Genomic DNA, 17,891 nt, shown 5'->3' with positions numbered 1-17,891 from the left:
GATTAACATATGTGACCAAATATTTAAATATTACCCTGAAGTCAAATAGGGTAATCAGATTCATTATCTAGGTTTATGTTTTTATGTCAAAGGTAAATTATGTTAACATATTATACCTTAAGACTTTTAAACGTTTTATTTATTTATTTATTTAATTTATTTGACACAGAGAGAGAGAGATAGTGAGAGAGAGCACAAGCAGGGGGAGTGGCAGGCAGAGGGAGAGGGAGAAGCAGGCTTCCCGCTGAGCAGGGAGCCCGATGCAGGACTTGATCCCAGGACCCTGGGATCATGACCTGAGCCGAAGGCAGATGCTTAACTGACTGAGCCACCCAGGCGCCCCAAAGACTTTTAGCAGTCATAAATAATGAAACTGTGGCTGAATTTCCTTCCACATGATCTAATTATATACTATTATTTATCCCAGATTTGGGATTTATCCCAGATTTGAACAACACTGACAGAATAAAGATATATATTTCAAGATCTTTAACTACCTTACATAATATAAAGTACAAAGAGAGCTTCAAGAATACCAACTTTTTTTTCAGCATTTAATTCAAATTTTTATGTATATACTCATGTAACCACCGTCTAGAACAAGACAGGGAACGTTCTCAGCCTCTAAACTGGCTCCTTTATGTTGCATCCCAGTCAGTACCCATAAGAAAACCAGTATTCTAATAATTACATAGATCACTTTTACCCATTTTTGAACTTCATATAAATGGGAAATTACATTATACACTCTTTTGTATCTGGCTTTTTATGCAAAGCATATTTGTGAGATTCAACATGTGTGTATCAGCAGTTTGCTCCTTTTTATTGCTCACTGTATAAATATACCACATTACCTGCTTCCCTGTTGATGGGCATTCAGATTTGCTTCCAACGTTTGAAAAGTTATAATACTTATATAATAATAGTTATTAATAGTGCTGCCACAAATATTATTATATGAGTTTTTCGTGTAATTTTCTTAAGTCTATAACTTGTTTTATATATACCCAGGAGTGGACTTGATGGGTCAGAAGGTAGGCATGTTTTGCCAAGCAGCTATAACAAAGAGTTTCCCAAGTGTCGTATAAACATACACTCCCACCAACATTAAGAATTCTGGTTGTTGGGACGCCTGCGTGGCTCAGTCAGCTAAGCGGCTGCCTTTGGCTCAGGTCATGATCCCGGAGTCCTGGGATCCAGTCCCACATCGGGCTCCCTGCTCAGCAGGGAGCCTGCTTCTCCCTCTGCCTCTGCCTCTCCCCCTGCTTGTGCTCTGTCTCTCTCTGACAAATAAATAAAATCTTTAAAAAAAAAAAAAAGAATTCTGGTTGTTTCACATCCTTGCCAATACTCTGTATTGTCCATCCATTTAATATTAACCATTCTGGTGGATATGTAGGGGTATCTCACTATAGTTTTAATCTGTATTTCCTGTAATAAGCCCACTCTTTTATTTACTTAAGTAGAATTAGAATGGTGAAAAGATCTCACCTCATTAATCTATTCAAAAATTATATGCTGAATGAAGGAAGACTGCTGAATGCAGGACTCCTGACAGGTGGAGAAGACAGAAGTGTGGTTTTATCTTTTCTGTCTTGAAGCAAGTGATCTTCAGAAGACTTCCTTTTTCTATGGACCATCTTGGCCAGTGCTTAGTCAACCTATGTAGTTGACTTTACCCATGTTCTTTAATTTTTATATAGATTCAAGTCTAGTGTTCTTTCATCCCATCCTGAAGGACTCCCTTTAGCATCTGTGTAGGCAGATCTACTGCTGACGAATTCTGTCACTTTTTATTTGTAAAGATTGTCTCATTTCTTCTTCATTTTTGAAAGACAGTTTTGGCAGATATAGAATTCTAAGTTGAGTTCTGCCTTTCAGCACTGTGAATATGTCATCTCATGCATTCTGGAAACCGTGGTTTCTAATGAAAAAGGCAGCTGTTACTCTTATTGAGGACCCCTTGTATGGCATGAGTCCTTTTCTCCTTCTGCTTTAAAGATTTTGTCTTTTGAAGTTTGACTATGATGTGTCTAGGTGTGGATCTCTTTGGTTTTATCCTACTTGGAGTTCACTGAATTTCGTGGATGTGTTAGATACATGTTTTTCATTAAAATTGGGGTTTTTGCCATTATTTCTTCAAATATTCTTTCTGCTAATTCAGTATCTCTTCTCATTGTAAGATTCCTGTTATATGTATGTTAGTACACTTGATGGTATCTCACAAGTTCTGTATATATATATATATATATTTTTCTGTTCTTCAGATTGGATAATAGCAACTAACTTATCTACAAGTGTGCTGGTTTCTTTCTTGTTTCAGTTCAAGTCTCTTGGACCTGATGAAAGAATTTTTCATCTTACTTATTTTCAACTCCAGAATTCCTCTCTGGTTTCATACAGTTTCATCTCTTTATTCTCTATTTTGTGAGACACTGTTCTCATACTTTGCTCTATTTTTTATTTTTAAAAAATTGTATATATTTACAATGTGTACAATCTGATGTTTAAATACACACATCATTGTGAAATAATAGGTACAGTAAAGCTAATGAACATATAAATCACCTTTTTGTGTGTGTGGTAAATATACATAAGATCCACTCTCTACATACTTTTTGTGAGTCCTTAAATCTAAAGTGAGTCTTTTTTAACTCCCACTGCTCCCCCAACCAAAAAATTTACTGGATCTTTTTTTTTTTTAATCCATTCAGCCACTAAAGCTGAATAAATATTGAATGATTGGTGAATTTAAACACTTTACATTTAAATTCTTTTTTTTTTTTTTAAGTAATCTCTACAAGCAACACGGGCCTCAAACTCACAACCCTGAGACCAAGAGTCACATGCTCTTCCGACTGAGCCAGCAAGATGTCCCTAAAGTAAATTTTTTTTTTTTAAAGATTTTATTTATTTTTTGACAGAGCAAGAGAGGGAACACAAGCAGGGGGAGTGGGAAAGGGAGAAGCAGGCTCCCTGCTCAGCGGGGAGCCCGATGTGGGGCTCGATCCCAGGACCCTGGGATCATGACCTGAGCTGAAGGCAGCTGCTTAATGACTGAGCCACCCAGGCACAAGTAATTCTTGATAAGTGAGAGCTCACTGCTATATTTTGCTGTTTTGCTACTGTTTTGTTTCCCTCTTCATCTCTTGCTGTCTTCTTTTGTTTTTTGATGATTTTATGTAATGGTTTCCTTTGATTCTTTTTCTTTTTCTCTTCTAAGTATCTATGATAGTTTTTTATTTTCTTTGTGGTTACAAGGATTCCATAAAATATCTTGTAACAATTTTCTGTTTTATGTTGACAACAACTTAACTTCAATTACATACAAAAATTCTACACTCCCCTTCATACATACTTTGTTTTTTTATAGTCAGAGTTTGCATCTTTCTATGTGTATCAATTAACAAACTTTTGTGATTACAATTATTCTTGATGTCTTTGTCTTTTAACTTTTACATTAGGGTTAAAAGTTATTTATATACCACAATTACAATATTACATTGATTATATATTTACCTTTACCCATGAGATTTATGTTTTCATATGGCTGTCTAGCTTGTTTTCATTTCAAGTGAAAGAACTCCCTTAAGCATTTTCTTGTAATGCAGGTCTAATGGTGATGAACTCCCTCGGTTTTTGTCTGGGAAAAACTTTACCTCTCTTTCATTTTAAAAGGATAATTTTGCCTGACACTGAGTTCCTGTTGGGCAGTTTTTTTCTTCCAGAATTTTGAATATATCATCCCACCCTTGCCTGGCCTGGTAAGTTTCTGCTGGGAAATCTACTGATATTCTTATGGGGTTCCCTTATAAGTGAGGACCACTTTTCTGCTGATGTTTTCAAAGTTCTCTTTGTCCTTGAATTTTTTTTTGCTTTATTTTACTTTTTAATGGACATATAATTGACATATAACATTGTGTAAATCTAAGATATACAATGTCTTTGACTTTTGGTAATTTGATTATGATATGTCTCAGTGTAGTTTTCTTTGGGTTGATCCCAATGTGGAAACTTCTGAGCTTTGTGAATCTGGGTATCAATTTCCCCTCACATGATTTGGGAAATTTTCAGCCATTATTTCTTAAATAAGCTTTCTGACCCCTTCCTCTCCTTCCTCTCCTTCTGGGACCCCCATAATTCATATATGGTTTTGTTTGATGGCAGCCCATGAATCCCATAGGTTTCTTCATTCTTTATTCTCTGGGTAATTTCAAATACTATATCCTTGAGTTTTCTTCTCCTTATTTGAGTCTACTTATTTGAGCCTGAGGTTAAAGCTCTCTATTGTATTATTTCACACAATGTATTCTTTAGCTCCAGAATTTGACTTTTTTTTATGATTTCTATCTCTTTGTTGAACTCTTTGTTTTCTTCATGTATTGCTGTCATGATTTTGTTGAGTTGTTTATCTATATTCTCTCATAGCCCATGAGTTTCTTAAAAACAATTATTTTTAATTCTCTGGCAATTCATAGATCTCCATTTGTGGGGTGTCAGTTACTGAAGTTATTGTGTTCCTCTGGTGGTTTCATGTGCCCTTTTTTTTGTGTTCCTTAGCCTTGCATTGCTGTCTTTGCATCTGAAAAAGCAGTAACCCCTTCCAACCTTCATGGACTGGCTTAGTTAGGGAAAGATGTCCTCTAAGAAAAGATGTGAGGTCATCAGCTGCGTGAGGTGTATAGCAGCTCCAAGTCCAGATGTGGAGGTGTGACAGTTCTGGGGCAAATGAGGGCAGCTGGTCACCCAGTTGCATGTGTGCAGCCATGGCAAGCACCTGGTCCCATGGACGTACATGAGCAACTATGGTGGGCTCGTAACTCCTTGGACACATGGATGTGTGTTCAGTGGTGCCTGTATGTGCTGGAAGCTATATGCTCAGGCTTGCACATCAAGGGGGGCACTGGGGCTGGTAAGGGAGAGTGACAGCTCCAACTCGTAGGTGGGAGGGGCAGCATTTGACGGCTCTGGTTCCAGGGGATGCAGCACCTCTGTCATGAGGAAGCTCTAGCAGCTGGGGTCTGCATCAGCAAAGAACACAGGAGTCCTCTGCAGCAGTAACTACAGCTGCTGAATTCCCTCGCTCTTCCTCTTCCCCAATTAGGGGAATTCATGGCCAAGGGAATTCCCTGCAACACTTTGCTGGCCTGAGGGATGGATAGGGCAACGTAGGCAGAATGCTTCCTATTCCATTTATGCAGTCATCTCCAGTCTCTGCACTCCTCTGGTTCACTGCAGCCCCTGAACTGCAGCCCATTGTTTTCTCAGAATTTTCCTCATCTGTGATAGTTGACTTTATCATTATTTTTGTGCAGGGGTGAGGGCTGGGATCTCCTAGTCTGCCATCTTGGTGACATTACCCTCTCTCATACTTTGCCTTAGTTCTTTAGACATGGTTTGATTCCTTGAGGAACTATTTAAAATAGCTGATTTAAAGTATTTGTCATGGACAAATGTAGAAAGTGTAGTATCTAGGCTTCCTCAAAGAAGTTTCTACTGATGATTTTCCCATTATTTATTTGTATGCCTCATAATTTTTTGTTGAAAACTGGACATTTTGAATATTATACTGTGGCATTTCTGCAAATCAGATTCTCTCTCTTCCAGAGTTTCTCATCACTGCTGCTTATTATAGTAGTTGTGTGTTTAGAGACTCTTCAAAATAAATTTTGTAAAGTCTGTATTCTTTGTTGTATGTAGCCATTGATCTCTGTTCTGTTAGCTTAGGGGTCAGCTAATGACTGGACAGTTTTCTTTAAATCCCTAGAACCAAAAAACTCCCAATCATTACAGAGGACTCTGTGGGTTCAGGGTATACTTTAAATGCTAAGCCAGGCAATTCACAACTCTGTCTTAGCCTTCACTTCCTGCTTCCACAGACCTTCAAGACTGGCCAGAGGTGAGAGCTTAGGGCCCTCTTAGGTCTACTCTAGGCATGCACACAGTCCTGCCCAAGTACACGGCTTTCTATATTCCCAGGAATATGTTGGGAGTTTTCCAAGCCCTATGGACATCTAATTCTAGGCTTTTTTATCTATTGTGTGACCGAAGTATTTTCTATTGCCTCAGGCAGCAGTAATAAAATTATTTGCTTGTAAATATTTTTGACAAATGCTGCTCTTCCTGCTCCCAGTAGCTTTAGCACTTGGCCAGTTGTGAGTCAGAAGAAATAAAGACAAGGGTTTTGAGTCAGTCTTCCAGGGAGCCTCCAACCAAGGCAAAACAAATAATTACAGATCTTTGAGAATTAGGTCTGTTTTCTCAAATACCAAGAACACAGGCTGTTATTTTAGGCTCAGCTGATCTGGGGGACAGGAAATGGAACTAGGGTAAATTGAATAGCCACAAAGCCCACTCTTCTTACTGAAATTCAGCTACTTTTCATGAATAAGTATTTCCCTTAGTTGTTGCAAACCTTTGGTTAATTACCAGAGTTCTGAAAAATTGATTCTAACAGTCTGCCAGTTTTTCTGCGCTTTTACTGGGAGAATTAAATTTCAGATTTCTTGATTCTGCCATTTTTGCTGATGTCATCTCAAAATAAAACTTTTATTTTTTTATTTTTTAAAGATTTTATTTATTTATTTGACAGAGAGAGAGAGACAGGGAGAGAGGGAACACAAGCAGGGGGAGTGGGAAAGGGAGAAACAGGCTTCCCGTGGAGCAGGGAGCCCAATGCAGGGCTCAATCCCAGGACCTTGGGATCATGACCTGAGCCAAAGGCAGACATTTAACGACTGAGCCACCCAGGCACCCTCAAAATAAAACTTTTAAAGATACTTAAAATGCATCACTCCCAGTTTCGCAATAATTCAATTTATCAAAACTTGTTGACAGTTTATATAGTTGTGTGGCTATAGGGATAACTAAGGTAAACTGTTTCCACTCAAGTAACATGAATTCAATAATATCAGATTCCACGTGAAATTATTAATAATTATGACACTGGAGCAGAGTCCAGAAGGCTGCAATTTTAGTACGTGTCCCAGGTAGTTCTGATACTGGTAGTTTGGCCTGGAGAAAAATTGCCTTAGGTTTTTTTTGGCTTCTGCATCCTAAGATGGTATACTGATAAACATAAGCATATGTAAGCATAAATGTATTATAAAGACCTAGCCATAAAACTGGGCAGTCAGGACAGGAGAGAGTATTACAGAAAACAGAATATACTAACTGTGAGAGGGAGAACAGGGAATGAGGGAGCCTGCTTTTTGCATCTGTGCACAAGAAGTGTTGATGTTAGTTTTGTCAATACTCAAACAAGCCTTGAAAGGGTTCAGAAATTACTGCCTCAAAGAAAACTTCCTTGACCTCTATCTAAATTGGCAAACCCACCTCTACTCCAGGACATATTTTTTCTTTTTAATTTCTTTAGCAAGTATAATATTTTTAAATACCTTCCAACCTGTGTTTCCTTGTCAGGAAGCCGGTTACTCTTTCCCTATATCATACTTGCCATTTTGCCTTAAGAAAAGTGGCAGAGGAAATGGAAAGCCTGCCCTGAGCAGGCTCCTGGTGTACTGTTGAAAGGACAAGAGAACAGTGGGAAGGAAAAAGCAGTAACACTTGTAGATACTGACCTCCTTCCTCCAGGATAAAGTTCTAAAAAAGTAAAGACATGCTAAATAGGTTGAAGAAAAAGCTAAAAAGAGAGGGACTTTGATTCATTTCCCAGTTGGGGTTCTAAGAGGAGAATGCTATGTAGGATGCCCTTCTTAATAAACCAGGGAGCATTACATGATCAGTATAAAAGATGAGGAATTTATAAAAGATGAGAAATTCACAGAGTATGAATTTACATATCCAGAGTCCACTGGCTCCCACATGGCATAAAAGGCATCGAGAATTTTCTGTATGCCCAGCTGAGAAGGAGTAAGGGAGCTGAGGGTACTTAGCAGAACTTTATTAATGCAAAATTACTATGAGAAAGGAGTTTGCCCTAGGGGAGGCAAAGAGATTCTGTAGCTGAGAGCTGTAGGTCTTACTGTCCAAGATCAGGGTTTAAAGAATACAACAGCCAGGCCTCTCAAGGTCAATATGATTCAAGGTGGGGGCCAGTACAGCAGGGAGAACCACTCAGCCATGGTGGAGAGGAGACCCTGACGTAATTTGCCATAGACTGCATCCAGGTGTACAGGGACTACCAATATCCCAGAAACCAATAAGGACTCAGAACAATACAAGACCACACACAGTCACTTAATCTTTGTCAACACATGCATCCTAAGAAAGGTTAAGTGGTTCTCTTTGCATGTAACTTGTAGTAATATATGGAGTAGTGATAGTGGTAAAAATAACAAGAGCTAAGGTACTTGGTAATTGATTAAATTATTGGCTATTGGTGACTGAGCTCAATCTCTGGCCCTTCTCCCCTTCTAGGAGGTTGAGAAGTGGGATCGAAAGTTCCAACCCTTTTTTAAATCAATCACCTATGTCATAAAAGCCCAAAAGGATGAGTTCGGAGAGCTTTCAAGTTGGTGAATGCACCCACATATGAGCAGAGCAACACACCTCAAACTCCACAGGGAGAGAAAGCTCCTGTATTCAAGACCCTTCTAAACCTCACCCTATGTATCTCTTCATCTGGGTGTTCATTTGTATCCTTTAATATCCTTTGTAACAAAGAATAAGTAAACTGGTTTCCTGAGTTCTGTGAGTGGCTCTAGCAAATTAATGGAACCAACAAGGGAATTTCAGGAACCTCCAATTTGTAGCCAGTTGGTCAGAGGCACAGGTGGCAACCTAGACTTGCGACTGGCACCTGAAGTGGAAGCAGTCTTGTGGGTCCAGTGGCACTGAGCCCTTAACCTGTGAAATATGACAGTCTCCAGGTAGATAGTGTCATAACTGAGTTAAATTTGTGGCATATTTTGTCCGTGTCCTTTGAGATTTGGAGAACTGCTTGGAGGTGTGGAAAAAACACATATAAGTGGAACACAGAAGATATAAAAGACCCAAATCAAATTTTGAGTGATGAAAATTCTGTCTGAGTTGAAAAATACACAAGATATTCATGGCAGATTAGATATATTTCAAATGATAAGATTAGTGAATATAAAAGACAAAGCAATAAAATCATCTGGAATGAAACACAGAGAAGAAAATAAATTTTAATAAAAAGAGGACTTTCAGTTTCTCAGTGAGCATGAAAGGAGCTTGGAAGTTGCCCCTCCATCCTAACAAGTAAAAAGCTGAAAGAACAACTCTTCTTAGATCTGTCAAGCAAGTGAGGTCACAAGGCAAACCCCCAAAGTTAGAGAGACAGACAGGCAGATACCAAGAAGCACGACCTACCAGAGCAGAGACTTATGAGCAGAAACCTCTGGGGAAAGCAGTTCTGGGATAGGAAAACCTGAACTACAGTTGACAAACTGCTGGAGGCTCAAAGTAGGCAAACCTATGAGTTAAAGATTTGAGGGGTACCCCCAGTCTTATGAGTTTTACCATCTGGAATACTACCAGGTAGTCACTGTAAAAATCAGAGGAAAAACCTTCTCCTGCTTCTGTCAGGGATAGGAGAAAAGTAACGATTTTGAAATATGCCAGAGCCCTTTGTCTTTAGTAAAGCCTGCCCTCAAAAGAAACTAATTGACCAAAGCCTAACTGGCCTGAGGGAAGGGAAATACTCAGCTCCAGTCCTCTCCAGCCATCCTGCCCAACCTAAGTCGCAGGGGCAGGGGGAAGGCTAAACTAAAAGGGTACCATTAAGTTCATTGCTGAAGGGCACTGGCTCATGAAAAGACTGAGACCTACTCCTCAGACCACAGAATGCCTTCCTGCCCCGCAACACCACAGTACCACATCACTAAAGAACTTCTCACCAGAGTTCCTCTCACCCAGTACACATCATGCATGGCTTTCAACAAAAAAAATTGTAAGGCATACTAAAAGGCAAAAACCAGTTTGAAGAAACAGAACAAGCAGCACAGCCAGATTCAGATACAGCAGGAATGCTGGAATTATCAAACCAGGAATTCAAACAACTATGATTAATATGTTAAGGGTTCTAATGGGAAAAGTAGACAACATGAAAGAACTGAAAGATACTATAAAGCACAGAGATGAAAATTTTAAGAAAGAAGAAATGCTAGGGATCAAAAACACTGTAACAGACATGAAGAAGGCCTTTGATGGGCTCTTTAGCAGAGTGAACACAGCTGAGAAAAAAAATCTCTGAGCTGAGGATATGCCAATAGAAATTTCCAAAACTGAAAAAAAAAAAATGAGAAAAAAGACTGAAAAGATAAAATATCCAAGAAACATGGAACAACTACAAAAAGTGTAACATGCATGTAATGGGAATACAAGGAGAAGACAGACAAAAAAGAACAGAAGAAATACTTGAAACATTAATGACTGAGAATTTGCCCAAATTAATCTCAGATATATGATGATTAATTTTATGTGTCAATTTGACTGACCTATAAGACACCCAGACAGTTAGTCTGTTACTCTGGGTGTGTCTGTGACAGTGTTTTTGAATGAGGTTAATATTTGAATCAATGGAGTAAAGCAAATTGCCCTTCCTAATGTGAATGGCCCTCATCCAACTAATTGAGGATCTGAATAGAACACAAAGGCTGAGTAAGAGGGAACTTCTGATTCACAAGCCTATAGACTCAGACTAGAAATACAGCAGCTGCTCTCCTGGGTCTCTAGCTTGCCAACTGCAGATTTTGGGACTTCTCAGCCTCCATAATTACATGAGTCAATTCCTCAGAATAAATCTCTTTACATATATAAATATAAATATAAATATATATATCACCATCCTACTGGTTCTGTTTGTCTGGAAAACCCTGATTAATACACACACTAAACCACAGATCCAGGAAGTTCAGTGGCCATCTGGAAGAATCAATGCAAAAAAGAAAAAGAAAAGAAAGACTATACCCAGGCATATCATATTCAGAATGCAGAAAAGCAAAGATAAGGGAAAAAATCTTTAAAGAAGCCAGAGAAACGGATGCCTGGGTGGCTCAGTCGGTTAAGCATCTGCCTTCGGCTCAGGTTATAATCCCAGAGTCCTGGGATTGAGTCCCACATTGGGCTCCTTGCTCAGCGGGGAGCCTGCTTCTCCCTCTGCCTGCTGCTCCCCCTGCTTGTATGCTTTCTCTCTGGCAAATAAAGAAATAAAATCTTAAAAAAAAAAAGGGGGGGGGGCAGAGGAAAAAACATCTTACCTATAGAGGAGCAAAGATAAGAATCATCTCCAACTTCTCTTCAGAAAACATGCAAGCAAACAGAGTGGAGTGAAATATTTAAAGTATTGACAGGAAAAAAAATCACAAACTTATAATTCTGTATCCTGTGATATCACTTCTCAAAAGTGAAGGGGAAATGAAGACTTTCACAGACAAACATTAAGGGAATTTGTTGCCAGTAGACCTACCTTGCAAGGAATTTAAAAGAGTTCTTTAGAACTGGGCAGAAACTTGGGATCTACATAAAGAAAGGAAAAGCATTAGAGAAGTAGTAAGTGAAGGTAAATTCAAAACTTTCATTTTTCTTATTCTTAACTGCTCTAACAGATTTACCTATCAGAGTTTGTTCAAAATAATAATAGCAACAATGTATTTGAGTATAAATACTTATGTATAAGTGAAATGAATGAAACCAATGATATAAAGGACAGAGAGAGAATAGAAATATTTTGTTACAATAAGGTACTTGCACTACCCATGAAGTGGTATAGTGTTCCTTGAAAGTAGATTTGGATTAGTTGTAAATGTATATTGTAGACAAGAAGGCAACCACAAAAAAATTACTTTTTTTAGTATAATTCATATGCTAAGAAAGGAGAGAAAACTGAATCACATAAGAGGCTCAGTCAAAACCACAAATGGCAGAAAGAGTGAAAAACAAAAACAGGAACAAAGAACAAAGCAATGAATAAAAACCAGTAATAATTATAGTAGATAATAATCCAACTATATCAGAAATCACTCTGAACATCAATGGTTTAAACGTACCAATTAAAAGCAATTTATTGAGAGAGTGGATCAAAACACAAGATCCAACTATATGTTTGCTTCATGAAACCCACTTTAAATATAAAGACACATATAGATTAAAGGTAATCAGATGGATAAAGATATAACATGTTTACACCAATCAAAGGTTGAGTAGCTATATTAATGATAAAGGGATCAATTTTGCCAGAAGACCTAACAATCCTTAATGTGTAGGCACCTAACAACAGAGTCAAAAGACTCTTTGAGGCAACAAAGGATAGACACTATAAAACCCACAGACCCAAAAATCTCAACAAACTCCAAGCAGAAATTACCAATTTCAGGAATGAGAGGCTCTATAGGTCACTATAGATTCCAGAGATATGTAAATGTCGGTAGGAGAATATTATGAGTAATTTTATGCCTACAGATTCAGCAACTTAGAAGAAACGGACAAACTCCTTGAAAGACACAAAGCTCACTCAAGAAATAATTTAGACTTTCATCTTTTAAAGAAATTGAAACTGTAGTTAAAAACCTCCAATATTTCCAAAAGGAACATTTACCAAGCCAGATAAATCAAAACAGAAATCCACACCTACTCATACAAAATATAGTAGTAAAAATAGAGAACACAAAAGATGAAAATGGTGTATTAAAAAAAGGGCTGATAATTAGACTGACAACAGATTTCTCAAGAGCAACAAATGCAACTGGAAGAACAGTGGAATAATATCTCCAAGAAAATTACTGGCAACCCAGTGAACAGAACAACAACAACAAAAATCTTTTAAAAATTAGACTTCTTCGGGGTGCCTGGGTGGCTCAGTTGGTTAGCGTCTGCCTTCAGCTCAGGTCATGATCGCAGGGTCCTGGGACTGAGCCCCACATCGGGCTCCCCACTCAGCGGAGAGTCTGCTTCACCCTCTCCCTCTGCCCCTCCCCCCAGCTCATGCTCTCTCTCCCTCACTCTGTTCTCTCTCTCTCAAATAAATAAAATCTTAAAAAAAAGACTTTTTCAAAGGAAACTTAGAAACATTAAATCCTTAGAACAAAATTAAAATCCTTGTCCATGCTGTCTATGAACAAATGTGAGCAGCAAAAACTAAGCACAACCCCATCTTTTAGGCAAAAAGAATTGGGAAAAGGGACCACTGGGATCTAAAGACTACATGAACACCCTCGTTATTTTATCAGTTTATCAGCAGAAATACTGTCAACTTGGACTGGAAAAGAAGCACTGTATTACCAAAATTCTTCTGGCAGGAAGTAGACTAATAAAACCACATAGCTATAAAACATGTGTTATCTTTCAAGACAAAGGAAGGATCATTCAAGAGCCCAGAAGGCAGAGCTGATAGACATGGACAATAATACCTAGAATGATTTCTATTTGATTGAAACCTAATGAAAAAATGTCTTACATTTTTCCAGATGGGCTTTGGAATTGATATGGATCTCAAATAAAACCTTTGTGTTTCCTATTTTCCCCCATTTTAAACTGGAATGTCTATTATCCTATGCCTGTTCCACCACAGCATACTGGGGGGAGGCATAACTGAATATTTAGTGTCACAGATCTTCAGATTGAGAGCAACTGTATTTAAGGAACTAAACCCAGGAAGCTCATATACAACTACACCTGATTTAGACGGCAAAATGCTGGACTTTTGAGCTTGTAATAGGATGAGACTTTTGATGTCTGGAGAGGGCAAGTGTATTCTGCATATGCAAGGGAAATAAAAGACACTGGCAGCTAGAAGGCAGACTGACAGACTACTTCTAAAATGGTACCTGAGGTTCCCAATTCCTGGTACTCCTTTGAGTAGTCCCCTCCCCTTGATTATGGCTGGAACTAGGGACCTGCTTCTTTTTTTTTTTTTAATTTTATTTATTTATTTGCGAGAGAGAGAATGAGAGACAGAGAGCACGAGAGGGAGGAGGGTCAGAGGGAGAAGCAGACTCCCTGCCAAGCAGGGAGCCCGATGCGGGATTCGATCCTGGGACTCCAGGATCATGACCTGAGTCGAAGGCAGTCGCTTAACCGACGGAGCCACCCAGGCGCCCGGGACCTGCTTCTAATAAGGCAAAAGTAACAGGATGTCACTTCCAAGATTAGATTATAAAAGATGTGATTTCCCTCCTGCTGACTCTCCCTGGCTCTTCTCATTTGGTTGACCTGAAGAAATCACTGCCATGTTGTAACCATACAGCTTCATGACAAGAAAGTGAGGTCCTCCATCCAAAACCTGTGAAGACCTGAATCTTGCCATAAACCACATAACTGGAAAATAGTCCCTTACCATGGGGAATAACTCCATGACTACAGCCCCATTGTAAGAATAATTTAAAAACCTGAATGTAGAATAAATAATTCCTTGATTGCAGCCTTGTGAGAGATTCTAAACCAGAAGATTCAGCCAAGCCATGCCCACGCTCCAGACATATAGAAGCTATGATATAACAAATGTTTGCTGTCTTAAGTCACTACATTTTGAGGAGCCTCCAGGTTGCTGAACATACCTACATTCTGGGAAGGTGGAGCACCCCAGTTCCATGGGGCCATAAACCCCTGTCATTGAAACCTTTCTGAAACCTGCCATCCTATGTCCTACTTCTTCTGGTTGTTCATCTGTATCCTTTATAAGAGTGGCTCCAAATTTCTTTCTTAAATGCAACCTTTTAAATGGGAAATAAACCAAGACTCAAAGTGATGAAGTGACCTGTCTAGGTTCACAACTGTTTGTTAAGTGGCAGAGCTGGGATTCAAACCCAGGACTACCTAAGAAACCAAAATCTTAACCATTTTACTCACTGAATATGTCTTCACAGGAACTAATAACTAGTAACATAAAACAAAGCACTTTATTACAGTAGGGAAAGGAAACTTAAGGCAGATTATATTCAGAATGTATTTTTGTAAATGCTTGATTTAAACCTGTTGCTAATGTGCTAATTTTTTTAGCAAAATAAATTATTTTTTTTTAAAGATGGAATGAAACTGGGCTCCTTAGCACGGCAGGTGGTGTGCCAGTCTTATATTAAAGACGTTATGATATGCTAAACTGGATTTGCTTTCAAACAATTCGTAAGTGGTGGAACAAACAGTGCGGATAACTGGTGGTGGTCATATGGGCATTCTGTATACCATTCGACTTCTGTATTTGAAACTTTTCACAATAATAAAAAAAGTTTATCTTAAGGTTTCTCAGCCTTGGCACTACTGGTATCTTCGCATTGGTAAACTCTTTGTTGGGGGGGTTTTCCTGCGCGCTGCAGGACGCTGAGCAGCACCCCAGGCCCTAGGCATTAGATGCCACTAGTGCCACCACTCCAGCCACTGCCACATGCACGCCAGGGGCGCAAAGTGGCCCCAGTCAAGAACCACTGCTTTAAAACAGGCTGTTTGGGGCGCCTGGGTGGCTCAGTCGTTGAGCGTCTGCCTTCGGCTCAGGTCATGATCCCAGGGTCCTGGGATCGAGCCCCGCATCGGGCTCCCTGCTCCGCGGGAAGCCTGCTTCTCCCTCTCCCGCTCCCCCTGCTTGTATTCCCTCTCTCACTCTGTCTCTCTCTGTCAAATAAATAAATAAAATCTTTTAGGGGCGCCTGGGTGGCTCAGTCATTAAGCGTCTGCCTTCGGCTCGGGTCATGATCCCAAGGTCCTGGGATCGAGCCCCGCATCGGGCTCCCTGCTCTGCAGGAAGCCTGCTTCTCCCTCTCCCGCTCCCCCTGCTTGTGTTCTCTCTCTCTTGCTGTGTCTCCCTCTGTCAAATAAATAAATAAAATAAAAATCTTTAAAAAAACAAAACAAAACAGGCTGTTTGTTATTATTAGAAGTCCTAACACACACACACACACACACAAACAAAAGTCCTACCACAGGCAAACACACAAAATATTGGGAAAACTGCAGGATGTAAATACATAAAAGTCATTTGAATTTCTATACAAGAGCAACTAACAAAAATTTTAAAACACACACTTATATTAACAACAAAAAAGGCACTTAATCATAAATTAATCGAAAGAAATACAAGACTTTTATGAAGGACATTATAATATATCCTCAAAAGATGTTGAAGATCTAAATAAATGGAGAAGCATTCTGTGTTATGGATAGGAAGGCTTACTATCATAATGATGGCTATCTGTCTCAAAATTATCTACAGATTATATGTAAATTTAAGCAAGATTTATATGGAGGAAAGGGTTAAAAAATAGCCAAGACCTTCCGAGAGAACAAGAATGAAGCAGAAGGCTTGCCTTATGCTAGATATTAAGACATTTTTGTAAAACAATATTAAAACAGAGTAGAATTGAAGAGAAAGAGCTCACTAACAGAATAACATGTATATGTAAACATATTTAACCTAGCTTGGTACTACACATCACCAGGAGAACAACCACTTTCTAGTAAACTCATTTCATCATCTATATGGAAATAAATAAAAAATGGATCTGTACCTTACACACAAAAAATAAATCATACATTGAATAACGAATTTCAGACTGATTAATGAGAAAGGAAAATTTTTTCAGTCTTAGAAAAAAATATGGCAGACTATTTCTATGACCTTAGGGTAAGGGAAGATTTTGTTGCAAAGCAAAAAGAGGGGTGCCTGGGTGGCTCAGTCAGTTAAGTATCTGCCTTCAGCTCAGGTCATGATCTCAGGGTCCTGGGATTCAGCCCCTCATCGAGCTCCCTGCTCAGCAGGAAGTCTGCTTCTCCCTCTCCCTGTGCATGCTCTCTCTCGCTCTCACTCTCTCAAATAAATAAAATCTTAAAAAACAAAACACAAAAAGGTTCAAACCATGAAGGAACAGATAAATGCAACAACTTAAAAATCTACATTCATCAAAATAGATTATAAAGAAAGTTAAAAGACAAGCTACTGAGAGAAGCAGTTTGCAACATATATATCAGATAAAGGTTAGCAAAAAGAAAATGACAAAACTTACCCATTGGAAAATGGGCAAAGGTCATGAATAGGCATTTCACAAGAGAACCATAAATGGCTACAGAAAATATAAGGTGCTCTTCCGGGGATGTAAGGGTGGTTCAATATCCTCAAATCAATCAATGTGATACATCACATGAACAAGAGAAAGGATAAAAACTGTATGATAATTTCAATAGATGCAGAAAAAGCATTTCACAAAGTACAACACACATTCCTGATAAAAAACATTCAACAAATTAGGCTTAGAGGGAACAAATCTCCACATAATAAAGGCCTTCTAAGAAAAAAAACACAGCTAACATTATAGTCAATGGTGAAAAACAGAGAACTTGTCCCCTAAAATCAGGAACAAGACAAGGATATCCATTCTCACTACTTTTATGCAACATAATACTGGAAGTCCTAGCCACAGCAATCAGACAAAAAGAAATAAAAGGCATACAAATTGGTAAGAAATAAAACTTTCACTATTTGCAGATGACATGATACTATATACAGAGAACCCTAAAGACTCCACCAAAAAACCACTAGAATGGATAAATGAATTCAGTGAGATTGCAGGATCAAAAACCAATATACAGAAATCCATTGCATTTCCAAACACTAATAATGAAGTAGCAGGAAGAAAAATTAAGAAAACAATCCCATTTACAATTGCACCCAAAATAATAAAATACCAAAGAGGTGAAAGACCTATATTCAGAAAACTATAAAACACTGATGAAACAAATTAAAGATGACACAGGGCGCCTAAATAAAAAAAATCTTAAAAAAAAAAAGAAACTGTACTCTTAACTCCTAGGTGATACTTACCTTATAGGGCTTCTGAATATTAAATAAAATAATGAGTGAGAAAGTGGCTAAGCATAGGCTTTAGAGTCAGACAGACAGAGGTTTAAATTCCAGCTCTGTCCTTTATTAGTTGTATGACCTTAGATGAGTTACTTGATTTTTGCCTATTCTTAGTTACCTCATC

General features: G+C 38.6%; 1 long non-coding RNA gene across 1 annotated transcript in view; it reads right to left on the bottom strand.

The window, feature by feature from the left end:
• Positions 1–1,569: 1,569 nt before the first annotated feature.
• Positions 1,570–17,891, bottom strand: part of LOC145721529 (uncharacterized) — a 27,984-nt gene continuing 11,662 nt past the window's right edge. Inside the window, exon 2 of the long non-coding RNA XR_014145257.1 lies at positions 1,570–11,442. This is a non-coding gene — a long non-coding RNA (uncharacterized LOC145721529). The remainder of the gene's footprint in view (positions 11,443–17,891) is intronic.

This window comes from Leptonychotes weddellii, chromosome 5 (genome assembly GCF_054177405.1).
Source record: "Leptonychotes weddellii isolate Sample4059 chromosome 5, ASM5417740v2, whole genome shotgun sequence".
NCBI lineage: Eukaryota > Metazoa > Chordata > Mammalia > Carnivora > Phocidae > Leptonychotes > Leptonychotes weddellii.
The sequence above is the reverse complement of the archived record's forward strand: the minus strand, read 5'-3'. Positions and strand labels throughout refer to the sequence as shown.